A 13,004-nucleotide genomic window follows, 5' to 3' on the forward strand; every position below is an offset into this window, starting at 1 on the left:
GTCACTCCATGGATCTTATTAGGCCATTGTAATAGTCTCCTTAAGGTTAGAGATTAGCTTCTCATCTTCTTCCCTTTCCCCTCAAAACACTCAACACAGAACTGTGCACAGAATGAGCTAACTTACGTCGCCTCCTTTATTCAGTGGGGGAATGTGGCCAACAGTTTCACTTTTATCTCCTGCCATCTTTGCTAGCTGTTGGCAGTTCTGCCTCACCCTTAACTGCCACTTAGGGCTGTTAAGATGCTAAAGGGGGGTGGGGAGGATTGGAAACAGGATTGCATGTTGATAATTATTTCTCCCAGATAGATAATAATATTAAAGAGGCAAGAGCTAAGAATAGGTTGTTGAGGGAAATGAAAACAATAAGGGAAGGTGGTTCAAAAAATAGGAAGAGGAAAGAGACAGTGGGACGGGAGAAGGTGGCAGTGGAGATGCACCAGGTCGATAAGAAGGCTCAGGCAGGATTCCCACTATGGTATGTTTATAGGGATGCCACTTGAAGTTTTTTGATAAGCAGACTTCTGACATTTTGTTTGGATAACTTAAGCTTACAACAACTTGGCTCTGAATCTAGGCAAGAGAATAAAAACATAGCGAACAAATTCAACACTAGGAAATCTGGGGAAAGAATGAAGGGATTCACTTTGTGGTCCCCATATGCTTGCAGTAGAGACTAGTGAGATGGGTTTCACATCCAGCCCCCATCCAGTCTCACATAAGGAAACCCTTTTCACCACAGGGATAGAAGAATTTGGCAAAAGCTCTTTGCTGTCACTCTACTGGGCCATATTCTCTTGACATTCAATGACAGTGTTCACCCATACATAAATGTCAACTAGACAGTCCATGCATATTTATCAAGTACCTGCTTAGGCTTAGCATAGGAAGAATCAAAAGACATTCATTCTGGTACCTTCCATAGAATCTAGTTGAAAGACCTCAAGACAAGGATGGTGAATGAACAGTCCACATCTCAGCTTTGTTCTTCTGGTCCTTGCAACAGAATTTAAAGCAGATTGTGACATACACTCTCAGTTATTTAACATGCTGCCCGTGAATCTCTCATCTTCCCATTCTACACACCCATACTAAGTATACAGCATTGGACCATTAAAAAAAACAGGGGAGGAGAGGAGAGGAGAGGAGAGGAGAGGAGAGGAGAGGAGAGGAGAGGAGAGGAGAGGAGAGGAGAGGAGGAGAGGAGAGGGAGAGGAGAAATCATTGGTAATTTGGGCTTTGGGCTGTGGTACACATACAGGTCTATCAAGAGACAGAGGACAACCTTCATGGCCCCTGAAGATTCAGCGTACAATCCTAAGTAAGGCCATATGTTTGAGACACCCTTCAGTCCACTATGTGATGTCTTACAAGCTGTCTCTCCTAGCTCCTTCATCCTCACATGTAACCACCCAGATGCTCATGGTAGTCAACAAGAGCAGAAAGAAAGCAATTGGCTCACAGACGTGGAGTCTCTAAATACCTCTTCCTCAGCCCGTGCTGCTGGCAACTCTTTCTCAGAGGTGGTCCCTCCTCTAATATGAGTGGATTCTACAGCTGGAAATGAAAGAGCTGAGTGGAGGTGACACCAGTTGTTTGTTTGTTTGTTTGTTTGTTTGTTTTTTTCCACAAAGGACATGTTCCTACATTGTGCTGAAGATGTGGAATATAAAATACAGTCAAACACCTTCGATAGAGCTGGTGATGCCATCTGATCTAAACATTGTAGTCAGGCCTTTGTCTAACATAGACTTTGAACCCTGGTTTTCCCAACCAAGGACACAATGGGGTGTAATGGTTAGTTCAGATTCTTGGATTTCTGTTCCCAGTCTTCATTTAAAAATCTTGAATAAGGAATTTTAACTTCCTTAGAACTCTATTCTTTACTATGACATTGGGCTAAAGACCCACATAATTATCTGAGTGGAAAGAGAAACCTATTGGGCTGACAGAAGAAACAAGGGAAGAGATGGGATAGGAGGAGTAGAGGAAGGAATCAAAAATTATGGAGTATTGGAGGCTTGGCCACTCAGAGTCTGGACACCTCGACAAACTGTAGACGGAGGCTCAACCAGCAAATTGAAGGCAGATACTGACACCAGGAACAGAAGGAAGACCCCCAAAAATATAGCCACAACATGACCAAAAATATAGCCAAAACATCACAAAAATATAGCTGTGACATCACAAGAATCACAGTCACAATGTAGCTCTGGAGGGAGATGACTGGATTCTAGATGGAGAGGGCTCTAAACTGGCAGGAACACGCTCCTGCGCTCTAGGAAGTCATAAGAAGACCTGAAATCTATGTTTCTCGAGCTATTCCGATTGCTTTCTTTAACAAATACTTATTTGTGTGTATGCATATTTACGTTTTATGTAACTCAACTCAGGTGCTCATAGAGGACTGCAGAGGATGTCTAATACCCTGTACCTAGAATTATTAATTGAGCCACAGAAGCTGTGTGCTGAGAACTGAACCTGGGTCCTCTGTAAGAGTCATATGAGCTTTTAACTATGGAGTGTCTCTCCATGTCCTCTGATTTCTTGCTTTCCTAAAGGGGGTGGAGAACACGAAAAAACTGCTGCTTACAGAGGAACGACTCCAAGATGTACAGAGTACAACTAGGTTGCCCTAGTAAGTAAAGATTCAGGGACCTTCTCAGAGGAAGGGAAAGGTAAGTATTGTAATTCGCTGGGGAATACTTTCTGCCCTTGGCATTAGGAAAGCAAATATTCCAAAGGGAACATACAAAAGAAGATAGGAAGGGACAGAACCTGAAAGCTGGACCTTGGGGATTTAAGAAATTGTTAGGCAGGGCCTAGGGAGATGTCTTAGTCAATTGAGTGCTTGTCACAAAAGAATACATGAAAACCCCAGAACCTATGATAAGAAAGGGGGGCATGCTAGTGCATTCTTACAATCTCAGAACCTGCAGGCAAAACCCTTGAGCTTCCAGACCAGTCAGCCTAGCCACATCATGGAATTCTGGGCTATCAACAGATTCACTCACAATCGCCCTGTATTGTGTTCAACCTTGTTCTTACGGGCACACTCTCTACTTACTCTGCATAGTGCTGAATGCTCAGACGTTTCCAGAGAAGATTTGTTTTATTGCTGTTGCTGCTGATGATTTTCTTACTGAGACCCAGTGTCTCTAAGATTCCGTCATGAAATAGGGCTCAGGGGCTCTCCAGAGAATGTCCAGAATTCCAATACCAGAGAAGGACTACTGAGACATCCTACCTTGCAGGTTGAGTAACTACTGGTTGTTGCCCTCAGTGAAAGATGACTATTGTGACTATTGAGGCATTCAGCCTCGACAATCAGGTGACACTAGGTTATTTGCTTCTCAGGTGTGACTTGGCTATTGTTATACATACATATATACATACATACATACACACAGAGACACATATATACTTACATATATGTACACATAAATATACATAAATATACATATATACATACACATATATATCATATATATCATATATATCACATATATCACATATATCAATCATATATATCATATATCTCATATATCTCATATATCTCATATATATCATATATATCATATATATCATATATCATATATCTCATATATCTCATATATCTCATATATCTCATATATCTCATATATCTCATATATCTCATATATCTCATATATCTCATATATCTCATATATCTCATATATCTCATATATATCATATATATCATATATATCATATATATAATCAATCATATATATCATATATATCATATATATCATATATATCATATATATCATATATATCATATATATCATATATATCATATATATCATCTCATTGACTAAACCTCTAGGCAACCCATCAACCATTTTGATAGATAGTTGAACAAAATGTTTGGCAGATGTTTCTCTCAGCTTTTTCTTCTGTGGGGTTACTGTGTACATCTAATTAACCCCACTCATCTTGTGAATGGTATATGGTCCTGAAAGTAGGTTCACTGGGGAATAGGTAGGAGTATGTATGATCTTTAGGGTCACTCTATACCCCAACCTTCTGTGGACCACATTGTTCTGTCTTAAGTCATGAAGACCTCTGCTGGGCAAACTGCCATCTCTCTGTATGAATGTTTATCTCAGATCCTGTAGCAGCCCCTGCCATCTAAAGGCAGATGGTAAAACACAAAGGCAGCAAAGGGAATGACGGGACTTCAAAATCTCTCCAATTCGTGGACATCTGGAGCTCCTGTTGGACCAGGTGTGTTGTTTCCTGTGTAAACGTCATCACAAATTTAAACTTAGGATGAAGAATGTGTCTAGATGTTCAAAATGCAAACCCTTGCAGAGCTCTGGTCCTTCCACACATACTAGCGGAGGATGTTCCCTGCTGTCTTTATCTTTGGGAGCCACCCTGGTCTTCTAGGGTTTGTGGTGGATGGCTTGATCCAATCCCTGCCTCTGTCTCTGTATCATCCTTTCTGTTTGTCCTTTGCTGGAGCCCTGCTTTCTAAATATAAAAGTAACTGTGTCTAGGGAGTCTAAAATGGCTCAGGTAATCCAGGATCGGCTCCTTCATTAGACAGCCTTAGCTTAAACTTAACGATGAACCCTCTTTTGTATGTAATGTTCTGGGTACAGGATACAGAGCCTTGATGTGGACATCTTGAAGGAACTCTGTTTTTGATCCACGTGGTGAGAACAAAATAAAACTTAATTTTGCATAGCTCGTGATAGCTCATATTGCCTTTAGTACTCTGTCTGGCAGGTTTGAATTTTTATTTGTGTTAGAAACTTTAAACTCAGGGACACTTGCACATGAATACTGAGACAGAAAACAGAGCCTCCTCATTCTGTCTGGCTCCAAATTCACTAAGTTCTGTGGGCCATGGAAGGTTGGGGGACATTACACTCTTACTAACTGTGCTCTGGGAGAGCACACTGCCTCTTTGAGGCTTAGAGCATCCCTGGGTGACAATGTCAGCCACATCTACGTTGTTTTCTTTGTCAGCACTCTAGCACTGAGAGACATCTAATGCTCACGTGGAATTGCAGTATGCTTTGAACTGTCATTGTTGGATTAAAAAAAAAAAAAAACTCTCTTTGACTTTGATGTCACCTATAAACACTTCATAAAAAATATTCTGCTTGTGGAAGGAGGGGATGCTTAGTTCAATCCAACTGTGCATTTCCCAGCCCTACTGTAAGCCATCATTTCTTTTGTTAAGGTTTCTAGTACATAATTTGTGAGTATCTGCTATTGCTTCCAAGAACTTCACCAGCATGTAGCACACTCTATGCATTCTTGTGGAGGATGGGGAGTGGCACTGGGATGCCAGAGTATACCATTGTTCTTCAGTTGATAATATATATGTGTGTGTGTGTGTGTGTGTGTGTGTGTGTGTGTGTGTATACATACATATATATACACACATATATATGTGTGTGTGTGTGTATGTATATTCATATGTTTACATATATATGTATTATGTATGTATATTTGTATATAAAACAAGATCTCTCACCAGGCTCTACTACTTGGTCCATGAACTCCAAGGATCCCCCTGTTCCAGTCTGTTCAGTCCTAGGATTATTAAAACAAACAAACAAACAAACAAACAAACAGTCCTAGACTTCTTAATGGGTATTCTGAGATTGACCTCCAGTCTTTGTACTTGAAAGTTATGAACTTTCTTGACTGAACTGCCTCCCAGTCCATGCAGTACTCTTTTAAGTGCCCAGACTTACGGTTAACAAAATGACTCAGTGGGTAAAGCTCTCGTGGTACAAGCATGATGACTTGTGTCTGATGCCTGGATCTCATGGTGGAAGAAAAGAAACAACTTCTGGGAGTCGTTCTTTGATTGCCACATGTGAGCCATGGCATTGGCATACTGTCTGTGCACAGATGAAAGAAAGAACAAAAGAAAGAAAGAAAGAAAGAAAGAAAGAAAGAACAAATGAAAGAAAGAAAGAAAGAAAGAAAGAGAAAAGAAAGAATGAAAGAAAGAAAGAAAGAAAGAAAGAGGGAGGGAGGGAGGGAGGGGGAGGGGAGGGGAGGGGAGGGGAGGGGAGGGGAGGGGAGGGGAGGGGAGGAGAGGAGAGGAGAGGAGAGGAGAGGAGAGGAGAGGAGAGGAGAGGAGAGGAGAGGAGAGGAGAGGAGAGAAGAAGGAAGAAAAGAAGTCTTATTTAGAGTTGAGTGTGAATCTCAGGGGTGGAGTGACTGCCTGGGTGCCCTCCAACACCATAAAAAAATTTAAACAATGAAAAGAATGAAGGAAAGGGGGAAGAAAGAAAGTAAAATAAATTTAGCTCAATAAGACTAAAGAATTCAACTTTGACAACACGCATTAGTTAATTCAGGAAAGCAGGAAAGTGATGGTTCTCAAGTATTGCTGCCTATGTCAAAATCACCTAGATAGTTTGTTATAGCCGAAATTCTTATTCGGAAGGTCTGGGGTGAGTACTGGGGATTTGCATGTCTAACAAGTTCTGGGTAATACTGATAGACAGCCCAGGGATAAAACTTGGAACATCCCTGTTCTGGGCAAGCAACCTCTTAACTGGGGGATTTGGGACCTCTCTGCTGCTGTGGTGTTTTATGAGCAATGAGCATAGTCTATTGGCTGGATAAATACAAGTAAAACTATCATTATGTGGGCTTGTTTAAATATTTTGATGTTGAAAAGAAATCCTCACTCTTAGAAGATTTTAGTAATCCTTGAACAGAAGCCAGAAAGCCAATCAGGCTTCAGCCTGGCTGCCAGCGCTGCTCTATTGGCAGGAGTTTCATCAGTGTACTGCTGAGAGTGACTCAAACTGTGCACTTTGGTGCGGTGGAAAAGGCTACAGTGTATCAGAAGTATTTGTCTAGACAAGGGCAAGAGACGAGCGGTGCCTATTTGTCCTGCTTTTCATTTAAATATTGAAGCCATTGCTGTCTAAGAGGTGCGTTCCCCTCTGGCAATTCTTGCACTTGGGTTGTTTCATTCATCCCTTGGCTCTGAAGATCCTCTGCAGGCGGATGATGCCCTTCACACCTCCTGCTCCGTCACCCCTCTGACTTCCAGAGATGCATTTCCAACTGTCTTTTTGACACCTCCCAAGGATATTGCACCTGCAAATTCTACTTAGCACTTCCAACAATGGGTTGTTGATTTTCCCTGCTTCAACTGATCTAATCCCATCTTAATAAACGTTCCAAACAGCTACCCTTGTGTCTGAGGGAAAGTTTAGGAGTGCTCTTCCTAGCTTGTTTGTGATATCCTACCCATCCTCAGATAAGGCTGGAGAACTGGTTTTGAGCAGTTAGCACTGGCTACTCAGCCAGAGAACCAGGATTTGATTTGCAGCACCCACATGCAGGCCTACAACTGTCTCTGACTCCAAGATATAAAAAGACCTATTGATCTTATGCTCAGCGCACTCCGCACTCCGAATGCATTTTCTTCTGGCCATCATCAGACTTCCTCAAAATCATTGTTATGTCTAATCTTTGTTAGGCCAGCATCCTCACAGAGGGTGTCCTTGCTTCTATTCTTTCACTACTCCAACATGAAGCCAAAGTCTTACCTTAGCACAATAAGACCATCTAGTATTTCCTATTTTGCCCAAGGTAAAATTCCAACGCCAGTGGTCCCACGAGGTCCTATACTGTATAGTCACTGCCTGGCTCCCATCTCAGTGCTTCAAGTCTTTTGCTAGTTCTGTTCTTTCTCCATTTCTCAAAGGTCTCAACTACATCTCTGCTGTACCGTTCCTCTGATTCTGTTTCTTCCAGGCCTCGAGTGCTTGCTCAACTGATGCTGGGCAGGGTTCACGCCAAGGTGGCTGGTGCTCACAATGACGCCAGCCCCTCTGATCCCAGGGTAGGAACTCTAAACCACCCAGCTGCCCTCAGAGGCCTCAGGAGACCATCCCTCTGGCTACATTGGCGAGCGCTGCGGTATGTCATGGAGGGATTGTATTGCCTCTTATTCCAGACCACAGTGTACACTGTGGGAGAAGGGAGCTGGCTTGAGGCAGAAGACTTGGGACTATCTCCATGTCCTGGATTTGTTTGGGGTTTGCACATCAGAAGCTTTATGACTCTCTAGGCATTTCTAACGTCATCCACAGTTTGGTTGCATATTCCGTAGCCCAGCTTTGAGAGTAAAAGTACCTTTTATTTTAAGATAAACACTGCAACAAAGGGCAAGGGTGGTATGGTGATCAAGAGTGTTGTCATGGGACACCAGATGATGAAGACCGTCATCGTGGGACACCGGAAGTCTGGGTGGCTGGAATGGAAGAGGGTAGAAAACATGGACAGTGTCCCAGGGCTTTGCCTGTGAAGCAGTGAATGACGTACAGCAGTGGCCTGCTGCTCCTACTTCAGAGACCAATTCCTGCTCCTCTCCTGTTCCAGGCTCTCTGGGTGTGGGCAGAGGTAGTCGTTGGAGTTTCAGCAGTGCATTTTGAAGTGGTTGTTCTAGCTCTGGAAATTCTGTTCACTCTCAGGGCAGGTAGAGAAGCTACGACAAGCGTGACAAGAAAAGTCATGCATTAGGCCCGAGGTCTTAGATATTGCCTCTTCCTGTTTGCTATATGTTTGGTTTCTAAGGGCGTCAGTGATTAACAAGCTGGGCATTTAGCCCTGAAAAATGGAAAATATAAATAAAAGGCTTCCACTGCAGGGAAGCCTTTACCCTCATCACCAAGATTGCTAGAATCCAGGGAAGCTGAAGTTTTAATCCTTAGTATAGCTGTATTGAAAATGGGGCCTCAGAGAAAGTAATTAGAGATAAAGGCAATCATGGATGATGTCTTGATCCTGTGTTTCTAAGAGGAGACAGTAGAAAACTAATTTATTTGTCTCTCTCCCCACCTCAGTTTTTCTCCTCTCCTACATATTTCTTCTCTCCTTCCCTCCTCTCTACCCTCCCCTTCCTCTCTACCCTCTTTTCCTCTCATCTCTCTCTTCTGTCCTTTTCTGTCTCCCCCTCCCATCCCCCACACCCTCTCTCCCCTCTCCATGCACATAAGGGAAAGGCCAAGAATATATAATATGCACTGCTGAAAAAGAATAAGGACATAAGTTGAGATCTTCAGAACCCATGTGAAAGCCGACATGGTAAGGCATGCTGTAACCTCAGCACTGGAGAGAGACTGGCAGATTCCTGGAGCTTGCAGGCCTCTGGTCCAGCCAATCAGTGACCTCCAAAATTAGTGAGTCTGTCTCACAAACAAGGTAGAGGGTGATAAAGAAAGACATTCAGCACCACCTTAGTCTGTACACATGAGTACACACATGTACCTACACACACATGTACAAATATACATTGCAGATATGCAAACACACACATATACATACACACACACACACACACACACACAGAGATGTCGCGGCCCGTACTGCCCGGCTTTGTGGGCCAAAATGTTGCGGCCTGCTCCGCTCCACACTTGGCAGCCACTGTGTCTTGGCCCAAGCTGCCGCTCCGGTCCGAGGGTCAGGGTCTAGCAAGAGAGAGAGTGGGGATAAAGGGAAAGAGACGCGAAGAATGGAGACAAGACAGAGATTCTGATCAAGTCTTGTTTATTGAAGGGAATTCTGAGCTATTTATACGTTTTTGCCACATGCCTTGCAGGTGTTGATATGACGTAAGCCTTACAGGCGTGGATAGCGTGGACAGCACGTGCACCGCAATGCCTTGCAGGCGTGGATAGCACGTGCGCCTTGCAGCTGGGGGCAGTGAACAGCAAAACAAGCTATGTGGGATAAACAATATTTTTATCAGAGTGTGCTTCAGCTGTTATAGGCTTTTGAAAACCAAGTCTTTCGTCAGGGTATATGGTTCCAGATGGCTGCAAAGTTGATCTAGCCGCTTTCTACTAAAGTCGGCTCCTGAGAGAGAGAGAGAGAGAGAGAGAGAGAGAGAGAGAGAGAGAGAGAGAGAGAAGAAAGGCATAGGCAAGGAAGAATGTCTTCATCAGAAAATGGCCCTGTTGGTAGCCTGACCTTGAGTTTGTAGCTTCCATAACTTCAGGAAAGTGGGTACCTTTGTGGAAACTTCCCAGTTGGTGGCTATTGTGGCTTCCTAAGAAGACCAGTAAAAAGAGTTTACCAAGCTAATTAATATAGATATAGTTCTTGGGAACAAATTTCAATCCCCTTAATCTCCCGAGAGACCTAGCAGGACATAAGGCTCTTGACACTTATCAACTCGAGCAATGCAGGGACTAATTGCTTGTCTATTGCACTATGGCACTGGATTGTTCTGGGCTAGCTTGGGCTACTATAGAGAAAGCAAGATTAAAAGGTGGTGAGAAATGAAGGATAGTAAACACAATTTGAAGACATCCATCCATTCATTTACGAACATGTTGTGAGCTTAGTGTTTTGCTAAGCACTAAGAAATCCTTGTCCCCACATTTAAAGAAGTCATCTACTGAAAGGTGAAACACTAATTGCTAGTTACATTTTTTCTGCTATCTATGAAACTTGACTTATAATAAGTCTAAGTTATAATTTTCTTCTTTAAAGTCTCAGCTATTATTCAAATTTTTTTCTTTTTTTTTCAGAAGACAAAGAGAAAGAATTTCTTTAAGATATTCTACCTGGAATGGAGCCAAAATTAGCTAATGAGAAATCTTTAGGATTCCAAATGAAACATCCTGTATAGCTATCTATCTATCATTCTATCTATCTTTCTATCTGTCTACCTTGTCATGGGGAAGCAACATGAAGCCAGTAAGCAAGCATAGCAAAACATGTGTTCTTAGCAGGGTGAATAGAGAGAAGAAAGGGGAGAAACAGAGAAAAACATCTTATATTCAACCAACTTTTCCTTCATGGTACTCCTGAGATCTGGGGACAGGGAATGCTAACTTCAAAACTACACGAAGCAATTTCCAACCCAACATGTTCAGGGGAGCCTGGATGTTTCTCTGTCTCTAACCCCAGCTAGGAAGCCATGAATCTGTCAGGAAGAGGCTTGGCTCTATCTCCTATTTGTATGTCTTTATAGACTATGTTTTTAAAAATTTTATACAAAAACTTAGTGCATTTCTATGCTTAATTTTGACAGCAACACCAACGAGGATAGAATGGAAAGCAAGAGGAGCTGCAAGAGGAGCTGCACGATGCAGAAACCAAGGGAAACCTTCCAAGTTAGAGCACACAGTTGCATCTACAACAACCTTAGAAGTGAGACTGGACTTGACAGAAAATACCCAAGCCCAATAAGGAAAGCAGGGTCTGTCCCTGAGCTTGGCTTGGTGAATTAAGAAATAACAACAGGTCACACTTGCCTGCAAAGCAACACCTCGTGGCCTAGGAGAGTTAACATTCCCTCAGTGCTTCTTCCTTATATCAGCTCAGGGATTTTACAGAATGGGCCTGACTTATCAGGAGAGCAGGAACCTAAAGTTTACATTTCAATTTAGAATTTCAATATAGAGGCCTTGGTAGGATATAGATGGTGGAGGTTGAAGACAGGGTAGAGGAAGTATTATAGGAAGGAAGAACTGGAAAATTCTCTGGAGCACTGCAGAATAAAACCAAGTATGGTTCACACCACTTCATCAAACACCTACATACAAGTTTGTCTGAAGACGAAAGAGGTTAGCAGTGCATGGGAAGGTCAGAAATGGAAACTCTGGCAAGCAGCTGGGCGTGTGTCTGTCACACCACACCTGAAGGGGAGATGCTCTGTGGCCAAGAAGAGGGACATAAAGAGCCTGTTATTGGTGCTTTGAGGTTGTCTGAGTCTGAGAAGATACTTCCGTTAGGGCCAGGAGGAGAAACTCCTTCCCATGTGTTCTGAAAAGGGAATCTGAGGAAGTTAGCTGTGAGAAGAGTCATGATGTAGCCGAACACTCATGGTGGACTCCATATTAAAAACTGTGTAATGTTCATAGCACGGATGGGTCTAGTTTAGCCTCTGGTTCACAGGCAAACGGTCTCTAGAAAAGAACTTTGGACTAAGAACTGAATGTTCAATATGCCTTCATTAATCGACCATTTGGTCCCATGAGCCAGACTTCAGTGCTCTGTGGCTCTCGTCTCTGTTTCATCCCCAGAACCCATGTAAAAGAACAAACAAATAAACAATCAAACACCATCTGCACATGGTCTTTAAAAGACAATGGTGGGTTAAACAACAACCCTAGAGGTTGTCCTCTACACATGCATAAGTACACATGTATAAATTCACCTGCACCATGTACGCACATACATACATGCGTGCACACACACACACATGCACACACATATGCAAGAATGCCAAGAAGGTGACTGAAGAGCTTGGTGTTCCATGCCTCTTGGCATGAAGCTCTGTACAACCACATAGCTGCTCTTCAAGATGTCTGCCTAAAATGAAACCACGTTGTTTAAGCAAAAAATGGTTGTCTTTTGTTATTTAGAGCCACAACTTTGAATAATAGAGAAATTGGTACTGGGTAGTACTGTACAAGAATCTATAATTTGGAGAGCTGGGCACATTAGGACAAAGAGCAATGCAAGCAGTAATGATTTCCCAATCCATGGCCTGGAGCATGGAAATGAATGTCAGGATTATTGTCCATACATTTTTTTTTCCTTTTTTTTAAAATTGTGCTCATCAAAACCTTTCAAGGCTTTGGGAGATTGAGTGACTACTGGTTTAAAAGAGTATGGAATGTGTGAGGATATGGGAGAGTGTGGGGTAGAACTCCTGTTTCCAGGCTTGGGGTACACAGTGAAGTTCAAGGACTTCCCATGACCATGTTAAAAGAATCTTCCCATGAAAACAGCCTCCCAATGTAAACATACAGGATGGACACACACAGCAGCTGAATTCACATTCTTATGATGTGCTCTAAATGGAAGTAGTCTCGGGACAAGTTATGACTGACTGACAAGCTGGGAATTGGAATGGGACATAAGGGAGGGAGCCCTAAGGGTCTTTGGAGCCATTCTTGTATCCATGAGCAGAAGGCTTTCTGTCATCCCATGCATCAGTTAGGCTTAGCCTGAAAACCATGTAACGCCTTTGACAA

At 42.7% G+C, this 13,004-nt stretch overlaps 1 long non-coding RNA gene across 1 annotated transcript in view; it reads left to right on the forward strand.

Annotated features, from left to right (window-relative positions):
- Positions 1 to 12,362, forward strand: part of LOC143443536 (uncharacterized) — a 56,796-nt gene extending 44,434 nt beyond the window's left edge. The window contains exon 4 of the long non-coding RNA XR_013112621.1: positions 11,054 to 12,362. This is a non-coding gene — a long non-coding RNA (uncharacterized LOC143443536). The remainder of the gene's footprint in view (positions 1 to 11,053) is intronic.
- Positions 12,363 to 13,004: the final 642 nt, after the last annotated feature.

This window comes from Arvicanthis niloticus, chromosome 9 (genome assembly GCF_011762505.2).
Source record: "Arvicanthis niloticus isolate mArvNil1 chromosome 9, mArvNil1.pat.X, whole genome shotgun sequence".
Taxonomy (NCBI): domain Eukaryota; kingdom Metazoa; phylum Chordata; class Mammalia; order Rodentia; family Muridae; genus Arvicanthis; species Arvicanthis niloticus.